Source organism: Natator depressus, chromosome 10, assembly GCF_965152275.1.
Source record: "Natator depressus isolate rNatDep1 chromosome 10, rNatDep2.hap1, whole genome shotgun sequence".
NCBI lineage: Eukaryota > Metazoa > Chordata > Testudines > Cheloniidae > Natator > Natator depressus.
The window spans coordinates 58,118,994-58,138,823 of NC_134243.1; the positions used below are offsets into that span (position 1 = coordinate 58,118,994).

At 43.9% G+C, this 19,830-nt stretch overlaps 1 long non-coding RNA gene across 2 annotated transcripts in view; it reads left to right on the forward strand.

Moving 5' to 3' along the window:
* Positions 1 to 19,830, forward strand: part of LOC141995231 (uncharacterized) — a 65,929-nt gene that overhangs the window by 36,604 nt on the left and 9,495 nt on the right. For both annotated transcript variants that reach the window (XR_012641278.1, XR_012641277.1), the window contains exons 3-4: positions 10,678 to 10,938; positions 13,318 to 13,468. This is a non-coding gene — a long non-coding RNA (uncharacterized LOC141995231). The remainder of the gene's footprint in view (positions 1 to 10,677; positions 10,939 to 13,317; positions 13,469 to 19,830) is intronic.

Sequence of the window (19,830 nt, forward strand, 5' to 3'; positions counted from 1 at the left end):
TCCAGTGCTACACTTATGTGATTTTATCAGTCTATATGAATTATATAACAGAAAACAGGCCTGTATTTCAACATATGGGATAAAATTTTCAAAAACGCCTACATAATTTATGAACCTCTTGAAGCCCGAGGCTCCTAAGTACCCAAGTCATTTTTGAAAATTTAACCCTTAGGCTCCTATGACACACAGATGCTTTTCAGAAGTGTACCCATCCACATTATACACACACTGTAACATACACTGAGTATATGGTATACAGTGTACATATAGCAAAATTGAATATGCATATTAAGAAAGATAATGTATTGATCTTAACTTCCCCAAAAACCTTTTCCAATGTATCTTCTACAATGAGGTAATTTTCTGCCTGTTGGTAAGATTATCTCAAACTGCTTTAGAGACTAACCAATTTATTTGAGCATAAGCTTTCGTGAGCTACAGCTCACTTCATCGGATGCATACTGTGGAAAATACAGAAGATGTTTTTATACACACAAACCATGAAAAAATGGGTGTTTATCACTACAAAAGGTTTTCTCTCCCCCCACCCTACTCTCCTGCTGGTAATAGCTTATCTAAAGCGATCACTCTCCTTACAATGTATATGATAATCAAGGTGGGCCATTTCCAGCACAAATCCAGGTTTCCCACACACCCCCAACAAACCCATTCTCCTGTTGGTAATAGCTTATCTAAAGTGATCACTCTCCTTACAATGTGTATGATAATCAAGGTGGGCCCCTTGATTATCATACACATTGTAAGGAGAGTGATCACTTTAGATAAGCTATTACCAACAGGAGAGTGGGTTTGTGGGCGGAGCGGGGGGAGAGGAGAAAACCTGGATTTGTGCTGGAAATGGCCCACCTTGATTATCATATACATTGTAAGGAGAGTGATCCCTTTAGATAAGCTATTACCAGCAGGAGAGTAGGGTGGGGGGAGAGAAAACCTTTTGTAGTGATAAACACCCATTTTTTCATGGTTTGTGTGTATAAAAACATCTTCTGTATTTTCCACAGTATGCATCCGATGAAGTAAGCTGTAGCTCACAAAAGCTTATGCTCAAATAAATTGGTTAGTCTATAAGATGCCACAAATACTCCTTTTCTTTTTGCGAATACAGACTAACATGTCTGTTACTCTGAACCTGTCAAACTGCTTTGACACTTATTTTCCCCTAGCCAGAGTATAAACTAAATGAGCATGAATTAGTTTCATGATGCAACAAGTCTGAACTTGGCATCTCTAAGCCTGCTGTTAATTTAGGAAAACCCCAATTCCTAGAACCTAAGATCTGATTCTGCCCAGTGATTTTTGCTGCATCTACACCTGTGCAGCAGGGAAAGTAGCTTTTCGTTTTACTGCTTATCAGTATTTCATGTCTAATAGACAGTTGTGATAAATACCTGTATAAGTGAAGGATGAATTAATGTGAATGTACTGCAAATAATTGATAAGAGAGACTAGAGCAGGCTGCCCTTTGGAAGGTGATTTCACTAAATGAGGGTAGGATAGTTTTTATCCTGTGATACACTGTGGGTTTTTTAATTTTCAAGTGAGGAGAAGTCGTATGCAAGATGGAGAAAGAATGGTTTAGTTGGGGGAGGGGGGCTTAGACAATTGCTTTATAGGATCTTCAGACTCAAATACATTTTAAAAATGTAATGTAAAAAGATGTTATTAATTAGAGTCAAAATAATGAAGATGGCAGAGGACAGAGACTTAATGGTATGATGTGATGTAATTGGGATCCTGGGATACGAGAGCAGTCATGTTCTCATCCCTTGGTCTGTGGGGGAGAAGCTTTGCATCATGCTGTCTCTGCCTTGTGAGAGTGGTAGCCTAATATTCCTCCTCCCCTGGACTAAAAGGGTGTGAAAATGAAAATAGCACTTACAAAATATTCCACTGATCTTGAGAAAGGGTCCAAAACTATTGCAGTACCAATAGTATAAGTCTGTGGTCTCCAACCTTTTTACGCACAAGATCACTTTTTGAATTTAAGATCAACCCAGGATCTACCCAACCCCTTTCCTGAAGCCCCACCCCTCTCACTCTATTCCCCCTCCCTCTGCCACTCGCTCTCCCCCCACCCTCACTCATTTTCACCGGGCTGGGGTAGGGGGTTAGGGTGTGGGAGGGGGTAAAGGCTCTGGGCTGGGCTGCCCGCAAGCACCGCCCCTGCAGCTCCCATTGGCTGGTTCCTGGCCAACGGGAGCTGCGAGGACAGTGCTGGGGGCGGCAGCAGCACACGGAGCTGCCTCACGCCCTCTCCCTTCCCCCAGAGGCCTCAGAGATGTGCCAGCAGCCAGCTTCTTATGGGAGCGGCGTGGGGCCAAGGCAGGCCCGGAGATCATGATCGACTGGCAGAGGCTCCAGGATCAACCAGTCAGTCGCGATCGACAGGTTGGTGACCACTGGTATAAACTGTGCTGGTATGCACCGTGACTCTGCAACACTGTATTTTTAGTACTAACGGTTATTTTAAGTTGGCTATTTTTTTTAAATAAGGTACCCTCTTAATTATACGTTATCTGTAATAGAAAGCTTTTGATAGAGCTACAGAGAATCTATTTAAATAGGTAAGACAGATAAGATTAAAAAAAAGTAAAAGGGATGTAAGCCTACAGGGCATAAACCAGCAACTAACTGATGAGGGCTTACTTTATGCTCCTGTGATAAAAGTGATTGTTGTCCACAAACCACAGTTTTAGGAAATTGTTCATTACAGCAGAACTCCAAACCTGACATGGTATGATCCTTTTCCTTTGTCCTTCTCTGTGCATATTAATCCTAACAAGTTCATATATCAAGAATGCAGCTCTGATTACTTTTCTCTGTCCAAAAATAAACATGGAGCAAAAAGGAAGGATACAAGGGGTGGGGGGAGGGCCTGTCAATGGGCCACCCTTAGGAAAACCTCAAGATCCACTTCCAGTCTATTCAAGGCATGGAAATGCTTAGGAAGTGATCCCAGCTTGGTGGTCTTATTTTTAATTAAAACAAATGAGGCTCCTTCAGCTGCTGCAGATAAATATTTGATGAAAAGAGACAGGGACAGATGTAAAAAAAAACCTACAGTAAATACAGAATAAGACAAGCAGAACTAGTGTCGTAACAGCATGTTATATACAAGAAAAAAATCATTTTTCAGATTTGTCAGATATCTTTCCAACTAGATCCTTGTTTTGCTAAGATCACCCTACTGCCAGCATATGTAACTTTTTGTTCATAATCACTCTGATGAAGTACAATGGAAATACAAACACATACAGATAAATACAAGTTTAAAAGCCATTTTATTGTAGGTTATGCACTTAAAAAATAGCAGGATTAGTTTCGAGGCCATTGATGAGACAACAATTTAAGGTTGTTCTGTATTTCCATGTTGGCAGATTATAATATGCTACAGTGATTAATAGGGTTATTCCCTGAAAGTGTATATTAAAGATGAAAGGTGTCTCGTGATACCTTATTTTCTGAAACATGAGTTGTCAGAAAGGTAAGTATAATATCATCAGCTTTATTGCCAGGCTCTCTCACCATGTCTGAGCTGTCATGTCCTTTATGGCTGGTTAATTTTAAAAGGTGAATGTGGTATCAACTTGATGTGTTCTTCCAGTCACTTTTGTACTTATTTGTGCAATGCTGAAAGAGGATATTTTATAATATTGGCTCTAGACTTACTTTGTCTTTTAGCATATTAATTAACATTACCCTTACAGAGACCATTATTCATGAAGTAACTCAATAATAATCCACAGAAGAATTATTAAAGAAAGAACTCAACAGGACCCCTTCTGATACTAACCTCCATCTGGCCATCCATTATTTGTGTATCTGAACTGTATTGGCTGCTAGGTTAGAAGCTGAGTCTGCAACTCTTACTCATATTGAGTAGTGCTATTATTGAGTAGTAACCTTTCTGGCAAGCAACATGTTTTCCTGTATGTGCTGTATGGGGTCTATCACAGTACACTTGTACTTTAGACTTACACACGCTGTACATGCAGTTGACAAGAGGTTCTGCCTTACATTAAAAATGGACATTCCCAGCAATCCTTTTATATGTTTGTATTTGCTGTAATATGCAGCGTCTTATAAAGGTGTAGCATTAGTGGAAGATAGATCTTTTAAATATCTCGGGAACAAAAGAAGTCCTAGGAATGGTATAAATCCGTTATTAGACAGGGATGATAAAGTTGTCAATAATGCTGCAGAAAAGGCAGATATTTCTGTTCTGTATTAGGAAAGAAGCTGAACAATGTATTCGTGTCTTAACATTGGCAAGGAATACTTTCTATTCCAACAGTAACCATGCAGGATGTTAAAGAGCAGCCTCAGAAGTTCAACAGTTTTACACCTATAGTCCAGATAACTTCCACCTAAGAGGTTTTTTTTAAAAATGCTGAGTTCTGAGAGCCAATCATGCTGCTATTTGACATATCTTAGAATACTGGGGAAGTCCCCGAGGACTGGAAAAAGCTAATAAGATGCCAATATTTTAAAAGGGTAAACTGAATGGCCTGGATCACTCTAAGTTGGTTAGCCTGACATTGCTGTCAGTCAGAATCATGGGAAGGCATCTGCAGTCAGTAAAGAATTAAAGGATGGTAGTATAATTAATGCCAATGAGCATGGTTTTAAGGAAAATACATCTCATCAAACACTTGATATCTTTTTGAGCAGATTTTATGTTTGGTTGATAAAGTTAACTTTGATGACACAATATACTTAGACTTCCGTAAGACATTTGACTTAGTACCACACAACACTCTGATTTAAAAAATTAGCAGTATACAAAATCAATGTAGCATATATTAAATAGATAAAAAGCTGACTAATTGATGGATCTCAAAAAGTAATTATAAATGGAGAATCGTCATTCAGTGGAGTTGTTTCTAATGGGGTTCCACGGGGAGTTATTCTCAGCCCAAGGCTATTCAATATCATTATCAATAACCTGGAAGAAAATATAAAATAATTGTGGGTAAAGCCTACAGATGACACAAACATTGGTGGAGTGTCATCTGCAGAGCTCAGACACTTGAGTAACGTGGAACTAAGCTTACTTGAGTAACATGTTTTTTAATACTGGCAAATGCAAGGTCATGCATGTAGGAACAACAGACGTAAGTTACACTTAGAGGAGGGGGCAGTATATTTTGTAAAGCAGTGACTCTGAAAGGGACTTACGGGGTCATGGTAGACAACCAACTGAACATGAGCTCCCAATGCAATGCAGTGATTAACTTTTGATTTATAAATAGAGGAATACTGAATAGAAGTTGGGAGGTGGTATTGCTACTGTGTGCAGCACTGGTGAGACCATTGCTGGAATATTGTAGCCAGTTCTGGTGTCCACACTTTGAAAAGGATGTAGGCAAATTGGAAAGGGTTCAGAAAAAGATCTTGAAGAATAATTCAAGGTCTGGAAAACCTGCCTTAAAGTGAAAGACTAAGGCCTGCTCTACTCTAAAAAGTTAGGTCTACCCAACTACATCATTCAAGGCTGTGAAAAATTATTTAATTTTAGCGTTTCTCAAATGCGTCCAGCAGGGGCTTTTCTTGCGGCCACAGACTCCTGGGCAGTGACTGTGGGTGCGGGTTGGGGTGCAAAGCAAAGAAGTGGCCCTTCCCCCAGGACAACCAGCAGGGTTTTAGCCCTGCCCCGCTCTGAAGCCACAAATTCCAGAGGAGCAGGCAGCCAGTTGGGTTCCCCACCTTCCCAGGGACAGTGAGGCTCGTGCTTCAGCCCTAGGGTGGCAGGCTCCGGTTGTGGGGCTTCGGGCTCCGACCCTGAATCCCATCTGTGGGTGCCAAGACCCCGCCCCCCATCACACACATCACCCCGGCCCCAGCTGCCCCCACTGTCTCCCTATCCACCTCCCCATCCAGGGCTTAATTTGTCCCCTGACTTGTCTGAGTAAGTCTGCGGTGAAAATTGATATTTGTATGTTTGTTAGTGTCACTTTTCATTGCCTCCCAGCTAGCTAGTAAGTCTGTTGTGAAAAGTGATAAACAAATATACAAATATTACTTTTTGCAGCAGTAGACTTACTAGCTAGCAAGTCTTTTTAAAAAAGCAACCAAAAAGCAAAAGAAACAACAACAACAACAACAAAAAGACAAGAATGTGCAAAGCACCTTATTTGTGTTTCTATTCTGTTTAGGTCCAGTAGAGAATAGAGACAACTGTACATTATTTTGAATTATTGCATCTGCTCAATAAGAAGTTATGGGTGTGATGCAGAAACCACTTGGTGAAATTCTATAGCCTTTGTTATGCAGGAGGTCAGACTAGATCACTGTACTGGTTCTATTCTGGCCTTAATACCTGTAAAACTGTTATGTGCCAACACAGAATATTGCTTCCCTGGATTCTCAGAGTTTGTTGCAACAGATACAAAACATCTAGCTATTAATTCATGCAAACAGCGGATAATTTTTGCAGATTCCACTAACTGAAAACAAAAGAGGGTTTTTCCAAGTATAGGAAGGTGTTGGAGAGGTCAATTTTACTGTGGAAAAGTGTACTTTTGCCATTTCAATTTTTCTATTTATTTTTTCGTTTTCATTGTTTATGCTTTGTGAACTGTACCCAGGAAAGGTTATTATGGTGGCTTACAGAACGTGCCATGCTTTCTGTCACCCTAGCTCATAGCCCTGTTCTCCTGACATTAAAGTCAATGAGAGTTTTGCCACTGATTTCAATAAAGGTAGGGTCCTTCAACAAGAAAAATGGCAAAATATTTAAACTACATACGATTAAAGGCACGTTTATTGTGAATACAAGTTGTATTATCAGTGAGAGACTCATTAGAGTCACTTGCCTTTATTCACTGCTGAAGTTTCCAAACTGATGTTATTTATTATAACCCATTGAAGAAAATGTAGCATAATGCTCCACAAACAGTATTATCAACTGGATAAAAACTTAAGATTGTCTAACACATTATAAAGACATCTTATTACAGTAACATTTCATCACCACACATACAGTCTCCGTTACTGATGTCTAACAAGCCATGTGATTCCATTATCCTTTTTAATGACATAATTAATGGCATTTGTGGGCAAAAGTAATTAATTGGGTAGAGCCTTTGTGTTGCACCATCAGAAGTGGATAGCCTGGTGGAATACTGCTATTGATTTTTATCCAATATTTATTAGCAAACTTTGTTGGTTCTGATTAAGGAAATTGAAAATGTGACCCAGTGCAACAGCGAACTGCTTTTGTGATGTACCAGCCGCTCCCTCATCCTTCTTCAGAAGCAAGTGGATGTAGAGTCCTGGTGTTTGTCCAGCAACCTGTTCCCCAATAAATTAAAACCTCTGCCAAAAGTCTCTTTGGCGGATTGTCAAACATTCGAATAGCTGCCATCCAGTCTAAGCTGCATGTGGGATCATTCACAGATCCAATTCTCCCTTTTGGAATTCAGACATCAGATTCAAATCAGGTCATATCTACATTACGAACTTTTGCTGACACACGTTACATCAGCATAAAGCTGCCACAGTTAGCATATCGCTTGTGCATTTGCATGCTTGGCTTCTTGCATCGGCACTGCATGTACTCACCAGGAATGCTTATGTAGATACACAGTGTGCGCACCATGGGGAGGTATCCTAGTGTGTAACACACCACCATCTGGCACATTGTCTTTTGGGAAGTTTGGCAATGTATGGTGGGGGCAGAAACGAGTCATGCAGGGGTGATTGGGAGAAAGGGGTCAACTGACCCTGCATGCAAATGTCTCCATCCTACAATGTTATCTATTTTCCATAATTTTTGCACTGTTTTTAAAAATTGCACGATCCCGCATAGCCCACCTCACTGTCCACCATCTGTGACAGAAGCATGGACCCTGCAGATCTCTGCACTATTGTCATAAGTGTTGCAAGCACAAGATGCATGATCCGCCAGTATTTGCAAAGCTGTAAGAAGAACGAAATCAGTGGGGAACATGACGATTTCTTGGAGGACAGATTGCTGTGGGACATAGTGAGAACCATTTCAAGGTTATTGGCATTCACAGAGCAGCTGCAGACAGTGGGGCGCCGCCTTTGGACTGGAGAAATGAGCACTGACTGGTGCGATCACATCATAATGCAGATTTAGGATGATGATCGGTGGCTGCAGAACTTTTCAATGCCCAAGGCCACATTCCTGGATCTGTATGCTGAGCTCATCCCAGCCCTGTAGCACAGGGCCACCAAAATGAGAGCTCTGCTGATAGTGGAGAAGCAAGTGTTGATTGCTCTGTGGTAACTTGCAATGCCAAATTGCTACCGGTCAATGGGAAACAATTTTGGAGCTGGAAAATCCACTCTGGGAGCTGTTGTGATGAAAGCATGCAAGGCTATTAATCGTCTGGTGCTGCATAGTATTGTCACTGTTGGTAATGTGCAGGACTTACTGGATTGATTTGCAGCAATGGGGTTCCTGAACTGTGGTGCAGCAAAAGACAACATGCATATCCCTATTTTGGCACCAGGCCACCTTGCCACAGAGTACATCAACAGAAAGAGCTATTTTTCTGTGGTTCTGCAAGCATTGGTGGATCACTGGGGATGCTTCACTGATATCAGTGTTGGCCAGTCAGGGAAGATGCATAACACTCACATTTTTAAGGACACAGGAATGTTAAGAAAGCTTTAAGCAGGCCCTTTCTTTCCCATTGATGGGAAAGAAATCCACCTTGACACCACCAAGGAAAGATTCAAATACCAGCTCAACAGGTGCAGAATGACAGATGAATGTACTTTTGGTAGATTGAAGGGACACTGGCATTGTTTACTCACAAGACTGGATCCCAGTAAATAAAACACGCCAATGGTTACAGCTGCCTGCTGTGTCCTGCCTATCTGTGAAGCAAAGTGGAGGGAAGTTGCTGCCGGGGTAGAGGGTGGAGTTGGAGCAGCTGTGTGCTGAGTTTGAACAGCCAGACACAAAGGCTATTAGAAGAGCTCAATATGGAGCTATTCAGCTCAGGGAGGCTTTGAAAGAGCACTTTAACAGTGAGCCACAGGAATACGTTGTGGTAGACAGTGCTCTATCTGGCCTGCTGTTTTGGGCCCTCTTAAGAACTGTGTGTTGCTTGGTGCACAACTGTGAATGTTACACTGTCAATGCCCCTATTAATTTTGTGCCACTTGCTGAACATTTATGATTATCACACTGTAGTTGTCCCTGATCCTTTGAGTTGTGTGTAAGCCTAACATCAGTACTGGGCAAATTGATTGAAACCATAGAAAAGAACAGAATTATCAGTCATATAGATGAACATGATTTTTGGAGAGGAGTCAACGTAGTTTTTGTAAAGGGAAATCACGCCTCACCAATCTATTAGAATTCTTTGAGGGGGTCAACAAGCATCTGGATAAGAGTGATCCAGTCGATATACTGTACTTAGATTTTCAGAAAGCCTTTGACAAGGCCCCTCATCAAAGGCTCTTAAGCAAAGTAAGCTGTCATGGGATAAGATGGAAGGTCCTTTCGTGAATCAGTAACTGGTTAAAAGATAGGAAACAAAGGGTAGGAATAAATGATCAGTTTTCAGAATGGAGAGAGGTAAATAGAGGTGTCCCCCTGGGGTCTGTACTGGGATCAGTGCTGTTCAACATATTCATAAATGATCTGGAAAAAGGGTAAACAGTGAGGTGGTAAAATTTGCAGATGATACAAAACTACTCAAGATAGTTAAGTCCAAAGCAGACTGCGAAGAGTTACAAGGGGATCTTACTAAACTGAGTGACTGGGCAACAAAATGGCAGATGAAATTCAATGTTGATAAATGCAAAGTAATGCACATTGGAATACATAATCCCAACTACACATATATAATGATGGTGGTCTAAATTAGCTGTTACCACTTAAGAAAGAGATCTTGGAGTCATTGTGGACCATTCTTTGAAAACATCCACTCAATGTGCAGCAGCAATCAAAAAAGCTAACAGAATGTTGGGAATCATTAGGAAAGGAATAGATGAGACAGAAAATATTATATTGCCTCTATTTAAATCCATGGTATGCCCACATCTTGAATACTGCGTGCAGATGTGGTCACCCCATCTCAAAAAAGTTATATTGGAACTGGAATTGGAAAAGATACAGAAAAGGGCAACAAAAATGATTAGGGGAATGGAACAGCTTCTATATGAGCAGAGATTTACAAGAGTGGGACTTTTCAGGTTGGAAAAGAGACGACTGTCCTGCCTGCTCTTTCCTTCCCATGCTGTCTGCAATACTCAGCCTCCAGGCCCTTTGCTCACAGTCTGATGCAGCACTGGCTTGCAGGATCTCACTGAACATGTCATCCTGAGTCATCTTCTTTCTCGTCCTTATCTGGCTCAGGAGTCTGCGGGTGTGGAGGGGAAGACTACCACAAGGCTGCAATGACAGCAGCTGCAGATAAAACACACAGAGGTACCAATGTCAGTATAGTCACAACGGACACCGAAAGTTAAGATTCAGAACTCCCTTCCCTAAAGTTTTAAACCAGATGCTTATGGACACTTCTGCTTGGGATTGCTTGTGCATGGTGCCATTCAGAGCACCAACCATGGTGAACATGGCCCATCGGGGTGAGGGAAATGAGGGGGGAATTGCTCGGTTGCATGAAACTGTGAGTATAGGACAATGACACTGAATACTGGCACCATTTTCCACAGGCAATAGTGATTTTAACTGATATCTCACTCCGGAGGGTAACAAAGGCAGAGAGAGGACAGCTGCTGGTGTCTCAAAGCTGCTCTCACCCATATGCTTCTCGACTGTGTACTGCAATGGTGCCTGCTGAAGTTATCGCCCACTGGCGGGGGTGGTGTCTTACCACAGAGGAAGAAATAAGGCTGCCATCACTACAAACCTTTGGGAGAGGACTGCAGAATATCTCCATGGAAGTTTCACTGCGATCTCTCAGGAGGATTCAGGTAGGTTGGCCACTCATCCTGTATTAAACCAGACAGTCCTGCTTTTCTAGGGTTTGTCCCCTGTCCATTATTCAGACAAAACTGGACATGGTTTTGTCGGTATCTGATGGGAGATGTCATTCTGAAGAGTGTGCTGCTCTGCCCCCTTCTGGCATGACCTCGCACATAAGGTCATGCTGGCAGGGGCAGAATGGCACACTCTTCAAAATGGGGCCCTCCACGTGGCATGAACTTGGATGCAGGAGACCTCAGCTCTTCGGAAAACATGGCCCTCAATGTCTCTGCAGTGCCACAGGTAACTGTGATTAATAGAAAATGGAGGCAAGGACCCTGTTACTTGGACCCAGAGAAAAAGATAAGGACTTTGATAAGGACATCACAGTGGGCAATGAATGCTGAAGTCAACTCTTGTTTGACTTAGATTAGCCAAATACATACTAAACATGTGAGAGCAAAGAAACAATGTTGGGAATCTGTCATTTTCAAACAGCTTCTTGAGGATTAACAAGTTCTCACAAAGAGATAAATGGTCAAAGTGCTGGTGTGAGAATCACTAGTTCTCTTAATTTCATGGACCACTAAATCCGGATTATTTGCTACTCAGTCCCTACAACGGAAGAGGCTGTGTCCCCAGCTGAGTGGAGGGGGTAAAATAGGAGGTCCAAACAAGATTAGCATCCTTTGTAAAAGACAAACACATAGCCGGCATCTCTCTGCCCTCAAAAGGGAGTTGTCAGATGGGGAAGGGAACAGGAGGGATAAAAAAAAAAAAAAAGTCATCACCAAAGTAGGATCAGACATAAAGTACTCAATAGCAACCTTGCTGAGCATAAATTTAATCATGATCTGATGGAACCAATCTTAATTTGACAAGCTAACAGAGATAACAGTTAGTCAATTTCCCATTTCAACAGGCAGAGTGATAATTGAAAGCTTTCAGATATATCACATGGAGATCAAACTTGAAGCAAACAGTAAACTTTCTGATAAAGGGCCCAAGCCATCTTCCACTGAAGTCAATAACAAACCCCCATTGACTTCAATGGGCGCTGGGTCAGGCTCAAGGTGAAAAGCCATTTTGAAAACAGTAACATTCCTCTACATCCCCAGTCAGGACAAAAGAAGCGTCAGAGGATGCTTTGTCCAGATTATACCATGTACCCTAATTCCTTGTGTGGTGAGTTGCCAAGAGCTCTGACACTGTGCCCTTCAAAGGACAGTGACTGCTGACATCACAGTGCAGGTTAAAGAGATAAGAATTCAGACAACAAGGGGTAAATAAATAAGGAGATGGTGAAGACCAAACTTTCCAATAAGATTGCCCCTGTTTTCAAAGCAGTTGTAAGGACAAAAAGACTGTGACTCTAATGCCACCTTTCCACTCCCCTGAATTTGGGTACAACCAGGGTCCAATTCAACCCCTGGCATAATGGGCTTCTCTAATTTACACTGGCCTAGGGTTCATTCCACTGGACCAGGATCACTGCACTCCAGCAGCAAACTCTGCAACTGCAGACAAGTCCCCCAAATACCCATATGCCAGCTCTGTGCCACTTGAGGATTCCCCGATGCCAAGGAAATCACTGCCTGCCCATTAGGGGCAGCTTTACAGGCTACTTTGCTGAGCAGCTTCCCAGCTGCTTTTCTGAGAAGTGAAAAGGAACTGGATGGGGGCCAGGCATCTGGCCTTTTTTATTATTATTTATTCATATTACAGTAGCACTTATTGTTCCCTGATAAGCTCAAGGCCCCATTGGGCTAGGGGCTGCATAATCACATAGTAGAATACAATCCCTGCCCAAAGAGCTTCTATTCTAAATAGAAAAGACAGAGGAAGGGATGATTTTACAGATGATAGAAGCACAGAGAATTTAATTACTGAGACACAATGAGATTAAGTAATGTGCACAAGGTCACACAGGAAATATGTGGCAGAACAAGGAACTAAACCCAGAACTTCTGAGGCCCACTCTGGAGCCTCAGCTACAAGCCCATTGTCCCTCTCAAAATCCTCCTGTTTTATGCTGGGCAACAATATAATCCCATATAAGAATTTGCTAAAGTGAAGGACTGGTGCAAATACATTAACTGGTGGGAGTGTGTACTGTAGGTTCATGCTGCTACACACCTGGCTAGTGAGGGATTTCTAGAGAACAGTAATGGCAGACCCTTTTGTTAAAGATGAAATTGATTTACTGTATAATATGCTTTATCTCCGCCAGCCTGGGAAGTGGGATTACTGAGACATTGTCTATTGTGTGCCAGCAAAGAACACTGCCTCACTGACCTCTCAGACATGCAACGCTAAAATGATTTTTCTGTTTTTCAGCCAGGCCTATAAGGATTTTAAAAGACTAAATGCAATTCCATTCTTTTCAGTAACTGCAGCCAACATCTAAGTTGCTGAAACATGAAATTTCTTCCCTTGAATAGACAACCTTGGAACGTCTAACCCAAAAGAAATCCCATTAGTCATACACAGAGTCTGTCTCTGGGAAAATTGCTAGTGGAAGTGGGACAAATAGGCCAGGTAAGATGAGTAATGTATTTTTTCTGGATTCATAAGAGCTGATCCACCTTTGATTTCCACTGGTGGTGGGGGTAGATGGAATCGCTGTGAAATGTGTGGTTAAGCAGGGAGCTCAGACTGCTCTCTCTTTGGGAGGAGTGGTAAAGAGGTTGTTAGAGGACAATTGTCTTGCTCACCTAGGGTCAAATTCTGACTGGCCTATGCACAGGGTTGATGGGAAAGAAACAAAGAGCCCCTCCCCATTTTGTGCACCCCATGCCAGGACATGTTACAACTGTAGTCCCTGCAGTTGGGAGGTACAGACATTGCTATGTGCCCCTGGTAAGTACACATCACCCAGAGGGCCAAAGGGGGCAGAGAAGCAGGGCAAAGTATCTAGGGCAACTGTGTGCCCCACTCAATTCTCCCTAAAATCCACAGAGCTACACACTGCACACCTGAACTCAGAGGAGGCTTTGGGGGGGGAGATAGTGTCAGGGGATAGGATCAGTGTGTTTTATCACATACACTTCCTGCCCCAGCCTCTCTCAGATTTCTCTTGCCCCTTGGAAAAATATTGTTTGTGGAGCTATGGCTAGGGCAGGCAAAAGCTGCTTTTACAGCATAAACATACATCCGTCTGTGCCAGGAAACTTAAATAGGGCCTGACCATGTCCCTAGCCTCCAAGATCAGCTCATTTAAGTTTGGGGCACACATTCTAAATTGGCAGTTTTAGGCCAAAAAATATCAGGCTAACAAACGTGCTCTGCTCACGATATACTGTACAGACTGGTTAGGAAATGTTCTTACCTCAATTTCAGTCAGGTTTTGAAGACAAACATCCTCCACAAATGACGGTAATGGAATTTAACGGCAAAGACCACCCAAGACACTGGGAATCTCAAGTTGCTTGGCCTCAGGTTCTCTGGTTTGTTCTGCTCGGCCTCATATGCACTCTTGGTTGAGATACAAAGAAAGATTGTTTCCTTCCTTCCTGACTTGGATTTTTCTTTTACTTCTCAACTGACCAACAGAACATTTAGTAAATGGGCTGGAAAATTCTAGAATTTTGAATTCAAATTTAGATACAACAACAAATGTTATAAAAGAGCCAAAAATCAATCGCCACAGCAGTTTATAGAGGAGACTCAGTGGGTTTTGGCTTTTGTAAATAACTTTTCTCTCTTTAGGGTATGTTTGCATTGCAGGTGCTGCAGCAGCACAGCTGCCATGCTGTAGTGTACACACTTACTGCAGTCAGGGAAGAGGTTTTTTCATTGCTGTAGTAAATCCACCCCCTCGAGGGATAGGAGCGAGGTCGATGGAATAATTCTTCCATTGGCCCAGTGGTGACTATACTGGGACTTAGGTCAGCTTACCTGCATCTCTCTGACGTGTGAATTTTTAACACCTCTGAGCAACATAGGTATGTCGACCTAAGTTTTATGGGTAGACCAAGCTTTAAAGAGCCTCTCCTTGCCTCAGACTCTTTGGGAAGCATCTCAGCGTATATACAAAAAAATTCTTTTTATCCCTTTCCCTGTTCATTTGTTTCCTATTGAACTGGCCAACCCGCACTAACTACAGGACTCTCTTCACACAGTTAGCAACAGACAGGAAAAACAACCAATCAAAATGAAGCGTCTCCTCCCATCTCTGTAGCATCTCCTCTGCTTTCTGATCCTACTTTGAGCTGTCAGAGTAAAGGCCAGGTCTGCACTACAATATGTTGTCGGCATAGCTATGTGGGCTGGGGTGTGAAAAACACACATACACCCCTAACTGATACAGCCATGCTGGCAAAACCTCAGTGTAGATGCAGTTGTGCTGACAGAAAAGTGTGTCTATCGGCATAGGTAATGTCATTCAGAGAGATGGTGGTAGTAAAATGCCTTATCTTGGCATACATTGCATCTACGCTAGGGGGCTCTGCTGGTATAGACAAGGCCAAACATCAGCTCACCTAAGCACCTACTTTATCAGTCTTTATAACATAGCAAACCACAAACCTTTGATCTGTCATAGCGAACCGCACAGGAAGAGCTGCCCCAGCTACACATCCATTATGGGGCCATCTCTTCCCCCCCTTCCTGGCAGTGCCCCTCCTTCACTGGATTGTGTTTACAACTTTTTATTAAAGCAAAGTTACAGTGAAATGGTAACATACTATGTCTTTCATTACTTATGACTTATGCAAGATCAGGCTAATATTCAAAGAACCTGGCTACTGGATATTTTAACAGCCCCTCAAAGCTGATGTAGATTCAGCTGTGTGGCTTTCTCTGGTGGTGCTTAATTCCTCACTGTCTGGCTTGCCCTTTGATGTCTGATGAGCAAGGATCCATCTTCTCTTCCATCTCTTCACATGTGCCTGTTAATTATTCTATTCAGAGACCGCTGTTTACAGACTATCACTCTGTTTACAATTGACTACAGTTAAACATTTGGTCTTCACAATTCCCCCTCTTCCACTCCACCCTATGCAACTTCTTCCTGATTTTTCAAAATAAATGTCTCCACATCAGTCTGGAAGGTCTCAGACTCACTGCCCCTTCCCCAAATTGCTGCCCTTGCTCCACTCAGAGAAAGGAGTTTCCCCAAAACAGCTGCTTGTCTCCCCAAGACACAAGTGTTTTTTCCCTCCAGTTCACTAAGGAATAGGAAACAGCGAGTCAGCATCACCATTCTCTTGCTGGGCATGTCCACACCTAAAAGCATGGAGGAAACAGAAAAAAACCTACAAGCTGTAGGGCTCAGAACCGCAAAGAGATAACGTGTCTGACTTTAAGCTGTTGAGCAGTTCTATCAAACTCAGCTATCCAAGTGCTTAAAGAGAAGCCTGCACATATGTCTTTGCAGGATTGGGAGCCTCAGAGGACAGAAGGTATTCTGACAAAGTAAAGGAAATATGTACAGATGAGGAAAAGAATGAATTATTTGTTTATGGTGCAACAGTTCAGATCTGGGCTAAAAATTATTTCAGCCCTCTTTCTCATCACTCCATATGGATTTTAAAATACTGTATATTTAAAACATGAAAAAAATGAAATAAACTTAAAACAAATATTTAGTTAAAAATCTTAATCAGCAGCAGCTGAGCTAAGGGATTGGGCCCAGTTGTACTAAGTGCAGAACAAATGGAAAGGAAGACATACTTTCTGCCCCAAACACTTAGGCCCTAACGTAAGACAGAATGCTCCACAAGTGTGTGACCATTGACCAACAACAGGCGAGAAAGGGAGGAAGGAAGAGGGTAGCAATAGGTTCATGCGTTTACCTAATCTAACAAAGGGCACAACTTGACTGTACCAAAGAATTGTTTTAAAACATCTTTTTTGTTGGCAAGCCTTCCTCCTTACTGTAGATGGAGCTGATAGCAACAGCTATAATTAAAGTTGCCTGACACTTTCCATTATCAGACTCTGTTTTCAGTTGCTTATAACTTTGCCAAACTTTAATCGTGCCAATTGAAATCTTCCATGCCTTAGGCTGAAGTTTTTTGGAAAGTTTCAGTAAAAATGGCTCAGTCATTTCCAAGACAGAGATTAAAGTAAAATATGTTGCTTTTCCTGTGTTAAAATTTTTTTTACAACCATTTTGTAGAGAAGCTTTAGCATCCCCATGCTTTAGAGAATGGACTTGACATTTGGCAGGAGTACAGCATTTCTGTCAGAGAAAGGTTTTGTGCTATTCTTGTGAAAATGCCCCAAATATGGCCAAGTAATAAGCCTCTGAAAAATCTCAGTTCTCATGTACTCAGTAGAAACTTCTTAGAGTTTGGCAGCCAAATTCCCCAAAGATTTCATCCAACGTGCACCAGCCTGGGGATGATCAAGACTTTCCCTACAACTGCTCATCCCAGCAACCAGGGGCTGCTTTTGCAGTGGCACCAATTCAGATATTTCTTGGGGAGGACAAATTCCCACTAGCAGGGACCCCATTCTGCTCCCCACTTGCCTCCCCCTCCTCCCACAGGGACCACAGGTCTCCCTCGGCTGGGGAGTCTCCCCTCTCTCTTACCCGCACAGTGCTTGAGCCAGTGCTGCCAGCAGTTGAGTTGTCAGTGGACTCCCCAAAGCTCCACTGGATGGGAACGCTCCCCATGTGCCCAGAGCACAACCAGGGTTCCCTCTAATTTTTTACATCCATGTGCAGAATGAATTTTGTTATGTGCACAATATGGAGGTGATGTATGACACATCACCTTTCTATTGGTGCACATAACAAAATTCATGTGGTGGGGGTGGGGCTGAGGAGTTCGGAGTGTGGGAGGGGGCTCAGGGCTGAGGCAGAGGGTTGGGATGCAGGCGGGGAAGGGCTTTGCTGGGGGTGCAGGCTCTGGGGTGGGGCTGGGGATGAGGGGTTTGGAGTGTGGGAGGAGGATCAGGGCTGGGGCAGAGGTCGCAGGGGGGTGTGGGCTCTGGGTTGGGGCCAGGGATGAGGGGCTTGGGGTGTAGACTGCCCAGGGTCTGCAGTGGAGAGAGAGAACTCACCCCAGACCTCTCTCGACACAGCAGCTCGGGGCCGGGGGAGAAGCGCCTCTCCCCGGCAGCTTCAGTGGGCTGGGCCTGGCTGAGGGAGGGGCTCCTTTCCCCCGGCCGTGGCAAGCCCAGGCAGGTCCATGCGGGGGCTGGTGGGGAGGGGTGCCTCTGCCCGCCACAGCCCTGAGCCCCTGCGTGGGGCTTAATAGGCAGTTGCGTGGCTGTGCAGCTTAGAGGGAACTTAGTTCACAACACCCCTATATCTGGCCGGGGGGTGGCTGGACCAAATTTGCATGGTATGGTGATCCTGCATGCCAGGTCACAATGTCAGTCACTGAAATTTGGTATGAGTCAAACTTCAGTGGTGTTGTGACCATGCAGCTGGAGCAACACACCAGGGCTCGCCCACAGCAGCCATACTGATTTAGTACAGGACTACCGCTTACAAGTGGTTGGGTCATAGCCCTTCCTCCCACCACCCAGCTCCACAGCCTACGGAACTTTGAGCAAGTGCAAAAACATTAGGGGATTTGGTGCCCTGCAGTTGGCACCACTGCTGCTGTGGTGCCAGGCACAGGAACTGAGATCGGGGGACTGTCTCCCGCTATTGGCTTCCAGGCAGTGAAGGAACAGGAGGGAGCTGCCTTACTGGAATGTAGAAGGTACAACAGTGAGCCTCGTGGGGAGGGCCTGAGGCATGGAGAGATCAAATGAGAGGCCCTGGGTGGGAATGGGAGCTTGAAGAGCTCGGGGAGGCTGGACTGGCTGGGCAAGGATATGAGGACTGAAAGCCAGGGCTGGACAGGGTGTGTGTGAAGCCAGTTGAAAGGGTTAGATGGGACAAGCAGGTACAGACAAGGGCAAAAGGGGTAGTGCTGGGGGGAATCGGGGTATAAGTGTCTGTGACCAGTACAGCACACTTACCTCTGGAGCTTGGAAAAGAACCCAAGATTGCTGAGTCTCACCATTCCTCTGCTGTCAGCAAAGATCCATGAAACCCAGTGACAAAGCATGTCTCATTCCCCTCCAGTGGCTGGCTCACATAGAGGTTAACAGACTACTGCCACTACCAGTTATTCTATTAGCTCAAGTGGCAGAAGTCTACGCTGCGAATCTAAAAGTTCCAACCCTACTGATGAGCCATGTGGGCATCAGTATCATGCCACATAATGGAATTTCCATTTTTTTCAGGAAAGCCTAGGAAAGTAGACACCAAAAACTGAACATGTGAGGTTGCGAAGTCAGGCACTCAAAAGATAGGAAATGCCAGAATTAAGGTTGCCTGTGCAACCTACGTTCTTCAGTCGAGTGCTTGCTCATGTCATTGGAGATTTTTGCCTTAGCGGTATCCGGAGGGTCAGCAGTGGCGCCTCTTTTAGTGCCGCACTGATGCGTCAGTATATCAGGCGCTGCCGACCCTATGCCCTCTCAGTTCCTTCTTACTTTCTATGGTGGTTAGTCGGAGTGCTTTCCCTTGCATTGCAAGGGCTAGCAGTTTTTGTCTATTGTCTTCGAGCCTTAAGGTAAGCCAGCCGCTAAGACCCCTCAGGGGGCAGTGGAGTGCCGCCGATCCCCCGAGACGAAGCAGCAGTCTCCACCTCCACGCAACAAGTCACCAGAGCCACAGCCCTGGTGCTGTGGGGCTCGTCCTCGGTCACCAGCACCACGTTCCCGGTCACTGCCATCTCAACGCGAATATCCTAGAGCAAGATGCTGGTCACCATACTACCAACGCCACTCACCATCCTGCAGATAGTCTTCTAGGCACAGGTCCCAGTCACCCACATACTGGGAGCGCTCCCCGTCGCGTCTTCAGTCCCCCCAGCATCGGTCCCCTCGATACTGGCACTGATCACCTCGCTCCAGACACTGGTCCTCAATGGCAACGGCCAGCAAGCGGA